The following is a 16345-nucleotide window of genomic DNA, read 5'->3' on the forward strand; positions in this document are numbered from 1 at the left end:
CCTTCTTTCTTTCTTATATATATATATATATATATATATATATATATATATATATATATATATATATATATATATATATTATATATATATAAATATATATATATATATACTATAGTCTCTCTCTCTCTACATATATATATATGGCATCTCTCTCTCTCTCTCTCTCTCTCTCTCTCTCTCTCTCTATATATATATATATATATATATATATATATGATATAGTCTCTCTCTCTCTCTCTCTATATATATATATATATATATATAGACTATATCATCTCTCTCTCTCTCCCTATATATATATCTCTCTCTCTCTCTCTCTCTCTCTCTATATATATATATATATATATATATATATATATATATATATACATAGAGAGAAATATTCCTTCTTTCTTTCTATATATATATATATATACATTTATATATAAATATATATATAAATATAGATAGACTATATCATCTCTCTCTCTCTCTCTCTCTCTCTATATATATATATATATATATATATAGAGAGAGAGAGAGAGAGAGAGAGAGAGAGAGAGAGAGAGAGAGAGAGAGAGAGTATAGATATTGGTGTCATCACTACTGTGGAATCATTCATTTTTGTCCATTTTTGGTGCGACATTGGATCATTTGAACATTTAGTAAAGTGAAACTATGAGATGTTTTAGAGGAAAACAATCTGAAATTGGATCGAGGATAACAAGTCATAAACATCTGAAATGTGACCCCGACACTTTTTGTCATCGGTCAAAAAGATTGGTAATGGTTTAATATTTAACAACGTGTCATATCTTGAAAGCGAAATTCTGGATCGTAAAAATATAAACATGGACCGAGAAAAATATTGTTATATTAGCCAGTATATTTAAAAAAAAAAGTAACTAAAGCTGCCAAATATAGGATAAAGTACATTTCCCTCCTGAAATTAGTGGAGTGAAGTAGAAAGAGGCATCAAATGGAAATACTCGAGTAAAGTAGGCTACTTACTGTAAACTTTGTTGGTTTCCACCACTGCCAAGCAGAATATAAAAAAAACTATATAAAATTGTACACAATATTATTACTTCATGACATAACAATTAAACATTTTATGTCAACATAAATCGCATATGAATAAATAAAGCAACAGAAACGCTGTAATTGGACATGATGTACATTTCTGATAAAAACGGATTTGTAATGTAGCTCATATGATTTAATCAAATCAGATCGATTAATTGTGTAACATGATTTTTTTATTTAATGTACAGTATGGATTTTAAATAATCAAATCGACGTTCTTCCCTGAAATCGATTGGTCAGAACCACGTGACGGTTTGAGATACACAACCAATACAGTAAGCGCACGCGATGTGCGCGAGCCTCCCACGAGTACACATCGGCATGGGACGCTTTCTCGCGCGCCCCAACAATAGAGTGGCTCGTACCATTATCACCGATCGCGACGGGGACGTTTCCTGGAGAATAAACGTCGTTTCACACCCGATACTTCGGAAAGAAAACGCATGTCGCATGCGGGAAAAAAATTCACGGAGGTTTTAGGTTAGGAAACGTGCTGTTAGCTCCACCGGACCGGGTTTAATGACAATTAAACAGCAGCATCCACCCGGAGAATCCCTTTGGAAAAAAAAGTGGCTGGATTCTTCCTCGCCGCCGCCTCTTTCAGCAGGAGTACGTTTGATATCAGACAGTGCGACCATGGATCCGACTTGGGCATTTAAATCCTCGGACACGGTGGCAAGCCCTGCTGCTCAGTAAGGATGGACAGAAAATAAGAGGAATTTCACAAACGTATCAGGTAAACACATTTTTATTTTTATTTTTTTTGGGGGGGGTGGGGGACATTGTGTACTGAGGTAATATTTTAAAACTTAAAAATGTGACTTTATAGCAACGTTACGTTATTCCATCTCACCACAACAGCGAGTTTGCAGCCTTAAAATCCGAGTCACCATGTTGTAACATTAAACCGGAGCTGCTCGACTAATAACGGTGCTGGTAATTCAACACTGCTTGGCCATCACTGACTCCCTCATTATGTACAGGTGACAAATGTGCCAATGTTTACAACGCTCAAGTGGTCAGAATCATTTAAAAAAAATAATGAAAAATAAAAAATAAAAAAAAGTGCCAGTGGTGTTTGAATAAATAAATTTGTAACGGGATCGCTGGGTGATAAATTTCAGCCCCACATCTGCAGGAGCTCCCCGCTGCAGCGTCTTGACATATTCGGTCTGAAGAATATCATGCTGGTGAGAAAACCGGAGAGCAAATATTTGCGATGCCCCCACAATATTACCAGCAGAAAACGATCCGACAGAAAGCATGCAGCATATGTGATCTCTCGCGTGTTTTATTCTTCACCGAGTTGTGGTGGAGTTTCAGTTCGCTCCAGTATGATTAAAGCGAACCGCTGGCAATTAATTCCCCCCACTAACGACGCATTGACTTGCCTCTGCGAGGATCGAGGCTGGGGTCTATTCCAGCCAGCTAGGTCTGCAGTCATGGGGGATGGTAGCCTTCAGCCCAGTGCAAATCATGCTTTGTGAAATTTGAAACCTTCTTTGTACTACTTCAAGTGAAACAAGAAAAGTGGGCACGAGCAACAGTGTCGTTTTGGGACTGCTGTGCCGTGCAGCTTTTTAAATTTTTTATTTTTTTTTAAATATTTTTTTAATATATTTTTTTTATACATATAAAATATATATATATACGTGTGTTGACAACTTGAAGATAATTATTTGCATTGCATGATTCCAGCTCATGTGGTCATGTGTGGTATTGGGCTTACACAGGTCATTTAAAGTGACCATATTTTCGGCAGTGTGCACATTTTAAAACCCAACTACAGAGCTGGATCTCGGGATGCTTGCATGCACCTCTGGTCTTGTCTTTTAAATATAGTAGTGAAATAAAAAAACATGAATGAATAACCTTTTGAAAACATCGCCTGCAGAGCTATTGATACAAGTCTGTGTATGCTGCTTTTAGCGGTGGATTAGTGGGGCCCAGTTTGTGCCTCTGATGTATTCAAATTATATTTAAATGTAATGATATCACATGAGAGACACAAACCAGGGTGTTGATGCACTAGTGGCTGCATGAGATATATGTGAACACAAGGATTTGACTTCTAATGATGTTAAAGAATGACCTCCTTCACATCAGAATCAGATCGGATCAGATCAGATCAGATCAGCTCTTTATTGTCTCACAGGTGGGAATTTGATAAGACTAGAAACCATGTTAATGTCAACAAACAGAGAGGGCGAGAACTCGGGTAAGCTCTTTACACCCACCTTGTCTGCACCATGATACACTAAAGTAGATTCAATTCCTTGATTTAAACAGAAGTTACATTCAATTCTTAATTCAAATCAAGAAAATCTTGACGTGTACACTTTCTAGATAAGGTGAGATACAGCAATTATTTATGTTAAAAAAATAGAGGGTACTGTACGGAAAACAACTCTGACTCCTTTGACAAATAGTTTGAGGTCCCTTGCAGCTGTTGAATTTATCAGTCCACAACAGTGGCATCCAAACTATGACACGACTGAGTCGAAGCTATAGGCTGGCTTTCATAACCGCTCAGAGGGATGGGATATAGAACGTGTGAAATATTGGCTGGATTTAAAGTTGGCTTCAGGACATAATCCAGTGACTCTCCTAAAAATGACATTTACAGAACCGGTGATCAAATTCAGCCTCACTCAGCTCGGAGTGGATGTGTGCTGACGGATGTTTGCTGTGGTGCCCGATCGCTGCTGCTGTTCTGTTGGAGCTCTTTTTCAAGTGGCTTACCTCCTGGAGTCATATTAGTGTATATATATGTGTTTTTTTTTAGGTTTTTTTTTTAAACTTGCACAAAAACATTAAACACGGGGGCAGTGTATAAGAAAAGCTGGAGGGTTCAACCACTTAACCCACCCCGTGATGCATGAGTCTATATAATAGCTGCTCAGTTGTGCCCAGTGAACGGCCTTACCTACAGGTGTATTCTCAGAATAGAACAGGACGTATTTATCTCGTGTTGTTTGTGAACTTTTTGCTGTGAGGGATGACATTCCTGCACAGTTTGCTCCTCTCGTGTTTTTCTGTGTGTTTCAGAGGCCCTTGTGATAGAACAGCTTTGGCAAGCCTCCTGTGGAGGCTTTTGGACCTCTCTTATTTGTTGACATTGCTCTGATCCTCTGCCAGTCTCTGGCTTTCTCATGCTCGCAAGAAGAATGTCTCTCTTTCTTGCTTTTTGTCTTTCTCCTCAGAGGTGGAAAGGGGTGATAGGAGGACACGGAATAACACAGGGGCATAATGAAAGAGCATGGAGAGCGAGCGAGAGAGAGAGAGAGAGAGAGAGAGAGAGAGTAAAGTGAGTGATGGCTGCCTGGCATGAGGAGGAGGAGGAGGAGGAGGAGGTGGGAGGAAGGTAGGCAAGGGACTCTTGGAAAGACAAAAAAAATGAATGTGTGCGAGCAATGTGTAGAGCCCGTTTACGTGCTATTTAGTGGAGCCACAGACAGACCTATCTCCCAGCTGTTAGGATGCTCCAGAGGGTCCAGCACACAGGAGCTATTGTTCTTCCTCTTGGCCAAGTTTACAGCTCTATAATACTGCTTCTGTCCTGCAGTCTGAGCTGCTCTGACAGAGAGACAGCAGCGCACAGTTTAGCCTGTCTGACTGGTGCTCCTTGTGTCGTACTACTACTGCCTCCACCCACCTCCAAAGAGTTTACAGCTACTGCCTCCTTGTATTTTTTTTTCCCCTTTTTCTTTTTTAACTCACTTTTCTATTGTGGGATACTCTCCTCATTCTCTCTCTCTCTCTCTCTTTTTTTTTTTTTTCCAGTATTCCTGTTTGCAGCTCCAGGTATAGGGTTTTCTATAGTGGCCTGATCCCAACACTTTCTTACTCTGGAACAAGAGCAGGATATTATCTGAACACAGAAATGGGGTTAGGATGTGAAATTCAATACTTTTTTGACCATGTATTTATTTATTTTACTTTATTTATTTATTTATTTATTGCATTTATTTGATAGTGATAGTAGCAGAAGACAGGAAATATAGGGCAATAGAGTGAGAGAAGGACATGCAGCAAATGGTCCGGCCAGGCTGGACTCCCTGCTCGGGTCTATTGGGTCGCCCCTGAACCATTTATTTTTGATCACAGAGAACCACAAGTTGATCTTTCACCTTGAAAACCAGTATTTACCACTTGGATAGCAGTATAGTATCACACAGAAAATAGTTTTACCTCTTCTCACTCTCCCTGTAGTGTCCCATCACCTTTTAATCCACCTAATCTTTTCCCCCCATCTCTTGTATAGTGGCCATTCAGGCTCTTCAGCCTGTTTCATTCTCTCACCCAGGGGAGGAGGGGGCGTTGACAGAGTGTTTCTGACAAAGACCTGTCTGATTGTCTCTCTGGCACTGTCAACAAGACAAAAAGACAGAGGTTTCCGACCGAGTGGTGTCCCTACTCAACTGGTTGTCATTTTCTTTTGGTCCTCTGTCATTTCTGTCCTCCCTCTCTCCGTCTCAATTGCTGAAAGTACTCCGAGCTGTGATTATAAGTCTCCTCCTCCTATTGTATCTCTTGTTTTGTATCTTTTCTGTCTGTTTTCTTTCATATACAGCATGTCTTGTACTCACTGTGATGCCCTGCTGCCAACTAGCTCAACTGCAGCTGCTGTGTTTAAACATATGAAAGAGTTCCACATCACTCAAGGCTCTGATGAGTTTTATAAAGGATTTGTCTTGCTTTTATACAGTTGTGCCTCGCTGTATTTCACATGTCAGTTGCAGCTGGGGAACAGAAAGGGTAGGCTCGTGCTCTCCTGCTTGAAAAATAATTGTATTTGTTTAAGCAAAGAACTTTAGTGTCTTAACAGTCTGTGGTACAGAGCTGATAACACATTGTCAAAACAAAAAATTATAAAAAAAAAAAGGTTGCATACCTGCAATATTGCCTTTAAAATATTTTGTCAACCTCCTACTCTCCCCTCCTGGGCTCATGGCTGTATGCTGCAGAGTGAATACAGAATCCCCCTCCACTTGTCATTCAGTAATAGCCAGGTATCTGGTAAATGGAGCACCTCCAGTGTCCTGTGACTGACCTGGCTTATATGTCAGCTGAAAGCCAAAGTGAGCTCCACAATGGAGTAAACTACGGACGGTTGCGGCCACTCCCCTGGTGTCGTGTGTACATTTGGATGGTAAACGTATTCTGATCCTTTTCTCAACACAACGTAGCCTCGATCTGCTCCAGGGGCGAATTGGACACGGTTTTCCCTGCTAGCTTTTAGCTGACAGTGGGCGTGCATGGCACTGTGTATTTCTATGTCTATGGTTCGGGTATTCTTTGTGTTTATACTGGCAAAGGGCTCCCACTGTATTGTGCTTGCCTTTTTTTTTATTTTTTATTATCTTCTCTAAATGCTGCCTGACTTCAAAATGATCTCTGCAGCTGCACTCGGAGCACGAGTATATTTGAATAGATGTGAATATTTAAAGTTAAGCAAAATAGTGAACTCCACTATGATGGGAAGCACAAGGTAACACAAGATTCTCTTTCTCCTTTCGAATATCCGTGTGCTCTTTTCCTCTCTTGACTTCTGCCCTATCTCCACTCCCCTCATTGGTTCTTATTGAACTGAAGTGGCCGGTGCCCTGGTCATTGTGGTCATGTGTTGTGATTGATGGAGGCTGGAAAAATGGGGGGGCGAGGCACGTTTATCACATCTGCAGCTTGAATCCCTTTTGTCAGGACTCAAGACGAGACATCTGTATTCAATTACACACACACACACACACACACACACACACACACACACACACACACACACACACACTGAATTTTCATCAGGATTTTCATAAGCACTCATTTTTCTTCTCTCTGCCTCTCCTCATGCTGTCTAAGAAGAGTCCAAGGTATATAGCAAGGAAGAGGCAGAGAGGGAAACGTATTGACGGATAAGAGACCAGAATGAAGTGGAAAATATAAGATGCGATGGGATTTTGTTTCATGTACATTATTTACCGCTCAATTTTCTTTTGCTTTTGTCTCGCTGTCTCATATCTTCCTCGTCGTAATTGACGACTATGAAATGTCCCAAAAACTACAAATTCTACAAAAAAAAAAAAAAAGGACAATAGCACTGCGACGGTTTATAAAAAGATGCTGAAGGCAACAGAGGAAAGTGGTGCGAAAGAGCAAGAGGGGAATTAGCCTCTTTGTGTCCCAGAGTGTTCGTCCACTGTTTCACAGCAGGGGTGCCTGCGCACACAGACAACTGCTGCCTTCAATTAGGAGCCAATATCTGGCTGTTCATTTACAGCTCACAGCAAGGATCCAGCTCGGGCTTTGGATTTGCATGAGGCCCGAGTACAAGGCTCGTCTGATTCATGCTGGATGGACGCCCGGCAGAGGCTGCGCGAGTCGAAGCTCACTCGTCACTCTCGGATGGTAAGATCGGAAGTGGAGGCAAGCTCTCCTTTTCTTTTTGTCTCTGATGGTTGGCAGGAAAGGCCATTTACACTCAAAATCCTCAGCAAGAAAAAAAACCTACTCCAAACAGTCCTATTGAGCAACCGCTTTCTCCGTGTTCTGTCGGTGCCGACGGTGCAGCCAGCCCGTCACTTCTCCAGGACAAATTATTGCTCCAGAGCAAAGGTCAGATGCAGGTGAGGAATTTCTCCCTGGTGAAAGATGCATCTACTGATGATAGACTTATGATACGGCGCTGCATTTAATGCTGTGCCAGAGAATATGTAAAGCCATATAAGTGGTGGTTGTTTGTGCTCATCCACTGACAGCCAAGTCAAGCCAATGTCTCATGTAAGGCTGAGGGAAATAGACACAGCAGTCCCTTACATAACTGTCCTTCATTTATAGACACATGCCCACAGCTAAGAGTGTGTCTCGGCTACTGTTATGTAAGAGAGGGAAAACACTTTGTATTTTTGCACTCGTATGCATAAGTGATGATAAAGATCTGTAAATGACAGTCAGTCATGTTTCTTGAAGCGGACAGCATCCATAGACATTGCCTCTGTGTCCCGGATGTGGAGCGACGGTGCATCCGTGTGTGTTCGTGCTCATGTGTGAAGGCTCGTGTGTCATGCATGAGATCACGTGTTGTCGTTGTTGTTTTTTTGCGTTAGTGCCGTTGACTGGACCATAAGATGGCGGACGTGTGAATGTGATTCACTGCCTCAGAGGTCAGATTGTAGCCAGCTAGCCAGGCAGCGAGCTGGAACTGAGAACCGTCAACCTTTCGACTCAGCCACTCTAATGTTTTTATGAACCATGACACTTCTGGCTGTGGACCGGTCCAACATGGAATTAGCTGAAAACACTAAATGGGACTGTGGCAGAAAGCATGTGGTGCTGTCAGGGACTTGTAGCGTAAATCTCGTAACGTTTTTGTGTGATGGATTGTAATAGAATACAAAAAAAATGAACCATGGTTGGAGATGCTATCTTTTTTCTGCCACAGAGAAATGTTAATTGTGTATTTCTGGTTACACTTGGCTGCCTTACAGTTCCACTGCTGTCTAACTTGATCACTTCAGTACTTCATGCTTCTGTGCTCACATTTACACAATCATTGCCTGCCAGCATTAAAATATCTTTAAGGCTGAATCCTGACTGTAGGTGCTGTCATTCCTACATACCTACACCAGAATATCACTGTCGCTGACAGACACTTCCTCAGAAATAGGACCATACAACTTATCTACCGTTGCCCTGCAGAACAGCACAATTTTCTGTTGGTTTGTGTCTTTCTTTTTTCCTATTGTCTTCCATCAGTGCATAAGGAGAGAGGTTCACCTCACTGACCACACTCACTGTACACCCCGGATGACAGGTGTTTAGGCGGGCGCACCAGTTTGATAAATAACACGGACATCTCTAGAGGCAGAATCTGAAATAGAATCTGAAACAAATGGAAAGCGACCCACTATGTGCTCCAGATGTGCTTCGTCAACCTTGAAACGCACTTTATGATATTGTTTTCACTGCAGGTGGACTTTACACCCCGACATTTGAAAGGTTTTCCCGATTTCTTGGGGAACTTTTAATGAGGTACACATTTAAATTCAATAGTGGAGTGATTGGTTATTTATAAGCAAACTTCCACACACACACAGCATGGTGAGCTGTGAAAGTAGTGTGACATAAATCCTGCAAACGGCAGCATGTTGTCCTACAGCGAACCGGGATGGTAACAGGGAAAGTGCAGGGATGGTGGATGATGACATGGGGGGGTCGCTCTGATCTTTAAATTAGGTGGACAGTTTCAATCAATCCCTGCACTACGTTTGTGAGCTGCAGACGATGTATTAGGATATGTAAAGCAAAATGTCTTAAAGGGTAGGCCCCTAAGTACTCCATCTTGTAAATGTGTATGTTAGCTTAATCAGTCCTATAGCTTGTTGAATGCCAGAAGAGTGTTTGGAGTTAAACAAGCTTGGCGTGAGCTGCCCGACGGAAAACCGTTCTCCTCCAGCTGAACAGTGAAGCGGCAGCCCACATGGGTTCATCCCAAAGTGTAGGATAAGGTCAAAGAGTCATTTCACTATTGTGCGTGGTTATATAAATGTTAGTTTCAACTCGAGGCAAGAGCCTGGTTTGCATAGCTGAGCCTCAGGAGGACAGATAGGTGTTGACAGACAGGCCTGGCCTCACCACTGGGACTGCTGCAGAGCTCTATTCTCTCTTTCCCCCTCCACCCTCCACCCTCCACCCCACACACACATCTGCCTCGTTCTCCATTATTATATACAAGCTTCCTGTATGTTTATTCTTTCTGTCTCTTTTTTTCTCGCTCCCATTCACTGCGCTCCCCCACTCTATGCATCTCCCATAACCATATACTATATTCCTCTCCTTCATGTGTCCTACTTTACATAAACCGGAGCTGCTGCACGTTCAGCGCTGATTGCTTCCAGTGAGGCTAATGATGACTGCCAGTTCTGAGGTCAACATTATGTCTTAGTTGGACATTCGCCATGTGTAAAAAAAAAAATTGAGAAAATTTGTTTTATGCAGATCTACAGTGAGTTCAAGGAAAGGTAACATCTCATTACAGGGGAAGAGGAGAAGCGGAGGTACTGGGGCAGATGTTGCCTAGAGCTTAAAATGAAATTTTTCAAATGCATCATGTATAAAGCAGAGGAATAGAGGAAAACTTTGCAGGCTCATTCACCAAAATTGTGCCTCTTTAATTTCATCTAAGGTATCTAATGTAAACGATTTGTTGACATGCTGCCACTGAATTACCATCAGTGTTGTTATTTTAGAAGAATAACTGGCCTCACTGCTTTCATTAACATTAAAACATACTTGTTGAGCCGTTTCTTTCTGGAATTTTGTTTTTGCAAACCTCCCGCCTTTTAGGTTCATCATGATGCTGACAGCTGAGTGATTTTTAGCTGCAACGTCCGGGTTAATGTTCAGCTGGTAACATGGATTGTATGTCAGCCTCCCTTCTTTCATGTTGCATTACGTACTGAAGAGTTGAAGAAAACTGTAGAGCAGATGGCTTTTCTGGGCCTTGCTTCGGGTCAACAATTTGTCAAAGGTTTTCTGGAGTTTGTAGATCTTTGTGTGAAGATTGAGCCTAAATGGTTACAGATTCAAGTTGTAAATACTGTACAGTGTCAAAACTCAGCCTGTAGTATCTGTAGGTGAAGCAGGAGCTACATCAGTAGCTGTGAGGCAATGAGCCGTATGAGGAAATGGAAGGGGTAGACTATGAGCAAGCTCGGTATGTAATTGAGTTGAGTTTACCTAATTGCAACGGGGCTGAGAGCTCCTGGTTATAGAACGATGCAATGGTGAGTGTGATTGACAAGAGGCCATGATGACTTGGATATCCTCACACGCATGATATATACAGGCAGTCTCAGAGGTGAAGTGATGAGGGGGGGGGGGGGCACACAAGCCAAAGTCTGACTGACTATGATAGATAACAAAGAATCGTGTGGGAGCCCAGATTACAGCTGCTATGAATCCTGTCTCTTATGTTGTTACTTGTGCATTTGTACACACACACACACACGCACACACACACACACACGCACACACCAGCCTGCGCTTGAAATGTGCCCACTGATAACAGGAAAAAAAAACAGAGGGGAGAGAATAGGCAAGTGAGAGGCTTTCTACCTGCAGGAGCAATCGGATTTTGCTTCCCTTTCAAGATTGGAGTCGATTGGAGACAAGCAGAGAGCTTCACAATGCCTGGTGACAGCCCACAGCAAGAGGCAGAAAAAGGACCATCGGGTGCTTTGTCTCCATCCTCTCTGCCCCATTGACACTGCATTGGGTTTGATCTAATGATCAAATCGTTTTGGGCCAGTGTAATGTGTCAGCTTTGTGGATGGAAGATTGTACCGTGCCTCTTGTCTCGATTGTGATCCTGTGGAATCACCGACACTTCACTCAGTCGCCATCTAAATATAGTGAACTGAATCACGCAGACACCTTGAGTAATAGTCTGCCACTATGTAAAAGTCTCTTCTCACTGTTTGGAAAAACTGCCTGGAAGGCAAATCAGTATCTCCATCATTATTCCATATAATGGCAAAGTAAGTGAATGGCAGAAGCCTTAATTGAGTCAATCTTCTATAATGCTGTTAATACAAGCCACATTTAGGCTTCTTTAGCCCCCGTTTCCCTGTAGCCATTCATTCTTCCCTCCCATCCCAGCTTTCTGTCCATTTGCATGCAGAGAACATTCACCCACCATTTTGCCTTGCAGGTTTTTTTTTGAAGCATCGCTTTCAGGACTATGTGTGGGTGCACGAGGTGGAAGCTGGTGTGGGTGTGATAATATGTCATGAGACACGGGTCACATAATGCCTGCAGCTGACCTCTTGACCTCTAATGAGGAAGCGTTTCTATAGATGGAAAAAAACCCAGAGGACAGTGACCGGCCTCTGACTGCTTGACTCCCACTGTGGCACGACCTATTGCTTTCCACTAAATTGGTGTGTGTGTGTGTGTGTGTGTCTCTCTGTGTCTGTGTGTTTGTGTCTGTGTGTGTGTGTGTCTGTGTGTGTGTGTGTGCGTGTGCGTGTGTGCACCCTTGTGGTTGAGAAGACTTGGTTCCAAAATTGGATATCCAGTATTGGCAGTAATGCAAGTTTTACTTAAACTATAAAAGGTGGTGCCTCAAAGTGTTTTCGATGTACTTTTGACACAGTCAATGCACTTTTAATCTTCTCTAGACCTGTTTAATGAATAACTAATACCCCTTTCAGACAGCAGGTGTGAGACAGTTGGACCAATCCATTAGACAGTTGTCAGCCTGCTGCTCACTTTTAGTAGAAACTCTCATCTGCTCTTTAATTCCAGATTCTTCTCTGATAAACTTGAGAAATAAACTGAATAACAGCCATTATTTATCAGATAAAATGTTTAGTGTCACCTCTCTGTCTGCTTGATCTTAATAACCCACGTCTCCTTTTCTGTATCGCTCCCCGTTTCTCTCTTTCTCTTTCTCCTGCTTACTTTTTGCATCCAGTGGGTTAAATGATATTGAAACCTTTATATCATTTGATTTTACACCTTGTTGCCGAAACAACTCATCAAATCAGACCCGAGTGTAGGGTGTTACAGGGTGCTGTATGTTAGAATACAGCTCGGGACGTACTTCCTTAGAAAAAGGTTTTGGGTAGCTGAATGATTGGAGATGTGATCAAAGAGGCACTTGGTGTCATCCCAGTGGTCAGGCCCGCTGCTCGGTACCAACTGGCACCGCCTCAGGCCTCCTCGCAGCAAGGGCACCTTTACTAACCGTCATTGTGCTGTTCTGCAGGGCATTTATTCCCATAATCATCTCTCATGCACAGATACAGTCTGTGACATTGCACACAAACTCAAGAGACAGCCTATGAGAGGTTTGCACAGCTGCCCCGGGCATCGTCTGATCGGTGCAATTTATCCCACAAATCCTCCCTGCTTCTCCCTCCTGTCTCTCTTCCTCACATATCCGCCCCTCAGTTGCTGCCAAGCCCTACTGAGTTCACTCTTAGGCTGTGAATGGGCTGCTCAATCTGTTTTTGGGGGTGTAATTGACCCACCTCTTTTGTTGGTGTTTTTCAGGAACATGGGGCCTCTCGTGGTAAGATGCCAAGATTTTGGCTTGATACTTTTAGCATTTTTAAAAGGGCAAACAAAGTGGAACTAGTTTCTTCAATAAAAAAAAAAGAAAAAGGATGTTCTAATGTATGCAGTTTAAAATGAATTATACATGATGGAAAGGGAAAAAAGTGAATTGTTAGCTGTCAGTTACTATTGAAAGACACAAGGATATGGTGGCCATCGCTTTAAAGTGAAAGACCCAGCGGGTTTTCTTCACTTGTATTTATTTACACAGTTCCCTCTGTGCAAGAGGCAGTGGTGCAAAACAGACTGAAATACACTTTGCCTCCAAGCTATATCGCCAGACTTTAAAACCACTCTTCTTTTCATTCGCTTTCTTTGACGTATTTTTAGATGTAGATCAAGGGGAGTTGACAGAGGAACAGTTCCTCCACAGTGTGCTGAATTTGCGCCTTTTCACCGGGTGGATAGATGGATATATAGATGGCTGACGTAGTGATCAGCATGAAAAGGTGAGTGCTTACAAGGCAGATGTAGAAAAGCAGGGTGACATATCTTGTGATTCATGTCACTTTACGCTCAGAGAATAACTCCTTTTGACATGTTGTCCTCAGGAAAAGTTACTGCAGTCAGATGAATGTGAAAAGTACATCACACTACAGTGTGTAGCATTGGATCCCAATACCTGCTGTACTGCAATATTTTGAAAAAAAAATTGCAGTATCAATTAAATATCTGCTCCTGCTCCCCAGAAAGCCTTTCTTATTTGCTCTCTGCCCTGAAACACAGAGCTCCTGGTGTGGACTCTGGCATTGATCTCAATGAGAGAAGATGATATCTCTCTCTCTCTCTCTCGCTCTCTCTCTCTCTCTCTCTCTCTCTCTCGCTCCCCTGATGCCACCCACGCTGGGTTTTTTTTGTGGTTTTTTTCTGTGCCCCAAGCTTTCTTTTTCTTTCTCATCCCACATCATATTTATCTTCGCCCCTCTCTCTTTACGGTCTCTCGGTTGCTCTGTTCATCCCCCATCTCTGCATAGGGGCTTGGAAACTTTTTTTTAACACGCAACAGAAGCTGAGGGTTTTCTTGAGAGTTGGACCTCTGTCTCCTTTTCATGCAAAAATAAATGGAGACTGCATCCATCTTCTTAGAGAAAGCACAGTTGTGTATTCTTCAGGGAAAACAGCCTGACCATTTTTATTGACTTACCAAATGTGGGGATCGGATGAATGGAATGATTTAAACATTCAATTGGCATGCACGTCCACTGTATCCAAATTGAAACTGTACAGTATAACTTTTAATGTAGGTAGGTAGGTAGGTATATACTTTATTAATCCCCGAGGGGAAATTTTTTCGCCACAGCAGCATACATACAGGAGCAATGATAGAAACAATAGAATAAAATAATAATAGAATAGAATAATATAATAGAAAAGCAATAAAATAAAAATTATAAATATAAAATATAAAATGCACAGTACATACAGTATATATACAGTACATTAAATATCTATATATATTATATACAACAAACCAATAAACACAGTCAACATATATATATATATATATATACATACGGTACAGTATATATCTATATATATAATATACAAGCAACCAAGAAACACAGTCAACAGTGTTTTTGTACTGTGATGGATTTTGCCAGAGGTGAAAACAATATTATTACTGTTATGCAATATTATTCTAATAATATTTATACAAAAATCATAAAAAAACAACTTAAATTTCAAAGCAATAAAAAAAAAAAAAAAAACGTACCAAACCCACAACAGGGTTCAACGTATTATTATTCCCCACTTGCCCGATTGGCCAGTAGGTCAGACTTTGTCGTCCCCACTTGTATTTCACAAATCACAATGTATTTTATGTATTTTACATCTTAAATGTGTGGACGCCGTAGACCCTGATAGGCCGCTACTGGCTCAAATGGGTCAGTGACTGGCCAACAAACTTGCCATGCGTAAACTTTTACTTGCCCAAGGGCAGTGGGTCATTGGTCATGTTGAATCTTGCACAAGCAACTGCTACATTTTTTTTTATTTTTGTTTTTTCAAATGTACCAACTGAGAGATACCAAACTTTGTTTCCCAAGAAAAAAGGATTGGAAAAAGGTCCCAATGCAAAAGCAAAGACACAAGATCTTAAGGAGTGATTACAGTCACATAATAAAAAGAGAAGAGTGAGTTTACAGGCCAAAAAAGCACTTGACAAACAATGGAGAAGACCAGAATAAACATTCCAACAATGATACAATGGAAGAAGTTGGGTTTGTGAGCCAGACACTGCATCTGCTTTACTCAACCAGTAATGAAACGTCTGACACCGGTTTCTACACTGCATTGGTTGCTGTGTTGAAGTGCCGGTGTTGCATGGTAATTGTATTTGTCCGTCATTGCTCCCCGTGGTTGCAATTTTAATAAGCTAATGTGTTTGTGAACGCTAACAAAGTGAAGGAACTTTATTATTTGGAAGCTACAAAGGTTACAGTCTTAAAAAAGTCCTGTTACTTTTCAGAATGAAACATTCAAAGCACATCAAAACTACATAATGTACTGTTACTACTTACCAGACATGGTGTTGTGTTCTTGGCCCGCAGACATGACCTTGACCACTGGAACTTTGTGGAGTCTCTCCAAGTGATGAAGGTGGCTTGATCCAGTTTTACCAAGTAGCTGGTCAACTGTAAAGTAAAAAAACAAAAAAAAACAGTTTTCATTTGTATGAATTCCTTCAATTGTTCTCATGTCTAAAACTTTGAAGAAGTTACATAGCGTTGCTTTGCTTTATTTCTTTTGCCCTCCTGTCTGGCTTGTTGGCCAGATCGAATGTCTCTCCTGTGTCTTTGGGTTGTAAGTATGCATGTGCGCTTTTTTTTTTTTTCATGATTGTGTGTTGTATCGTTGGAGCCGACGACGGGTTGTTGCAGTGGGAGATTTGTGTGCATGTCCTTCACGTCTGTATGAACAGCGAGGGAGTTGGTATAATGTGATTTCTCTCACAGGCCAAACAAGGCACAGCTGCACAGTGCAACCACGCAGACATTTATTATTGAGCAGCGCACTTTCATTATTCATACCACTGGGTTTCTGTGCACTCAGCAGATAAACTTCTTTGACTCTGTTTGTTCATCAGACATGTTACTCATTGATGTTGACACACAGATGCACATGAATATTAATTTTGTGCGCGTCTACAGTGGGATGAAGCATG

The 16345-nt window shown here is 41.5% G+C and overlaps 1 protein-coding gene across 3 annotated transcripts in view; it reads left to right on the plus strand.

Annotated features, from left to right (window-relative positions):
- The first annotated feature begins 1451 nt into the window (after nt 1–1451).
- wasf1 (WASP family member 1) overlaps nt 1452–16345 on the plus strand; it is a 59192-nt gene continuing 44298 nt past the window's right edge. For 2 of the 3 annotated variants that reach the window (XM_069696506.1, XM_069696508.1), the window contains exon 1: nt 1452–1801. The gene's annotated coding sequence lies outside the window, so the exon portion shown is untranslated. The remainder of the gene's footprint in view (nt 1802–16345) is intronic. The other variant, XM_069696507.1, reaches the window with a different exon arrangement.

This window comes from Brachyistius frenatus, unplaced genomic scaffold (assembly GCF_029030835.1).
Source record: "Brachyistius frenatus isolate BFR_SWC_R1_liver_20210118 unplaced genomic scaffold, ASM2903083v1 Contig_21, whole genome shotgun sequence".
NCBI classification, from domain to species: Eukaryota; Metazoa; Chordata; class Actinopteri; family Embiotocidae; genus Brachyistius; species Brachyistius frenatus.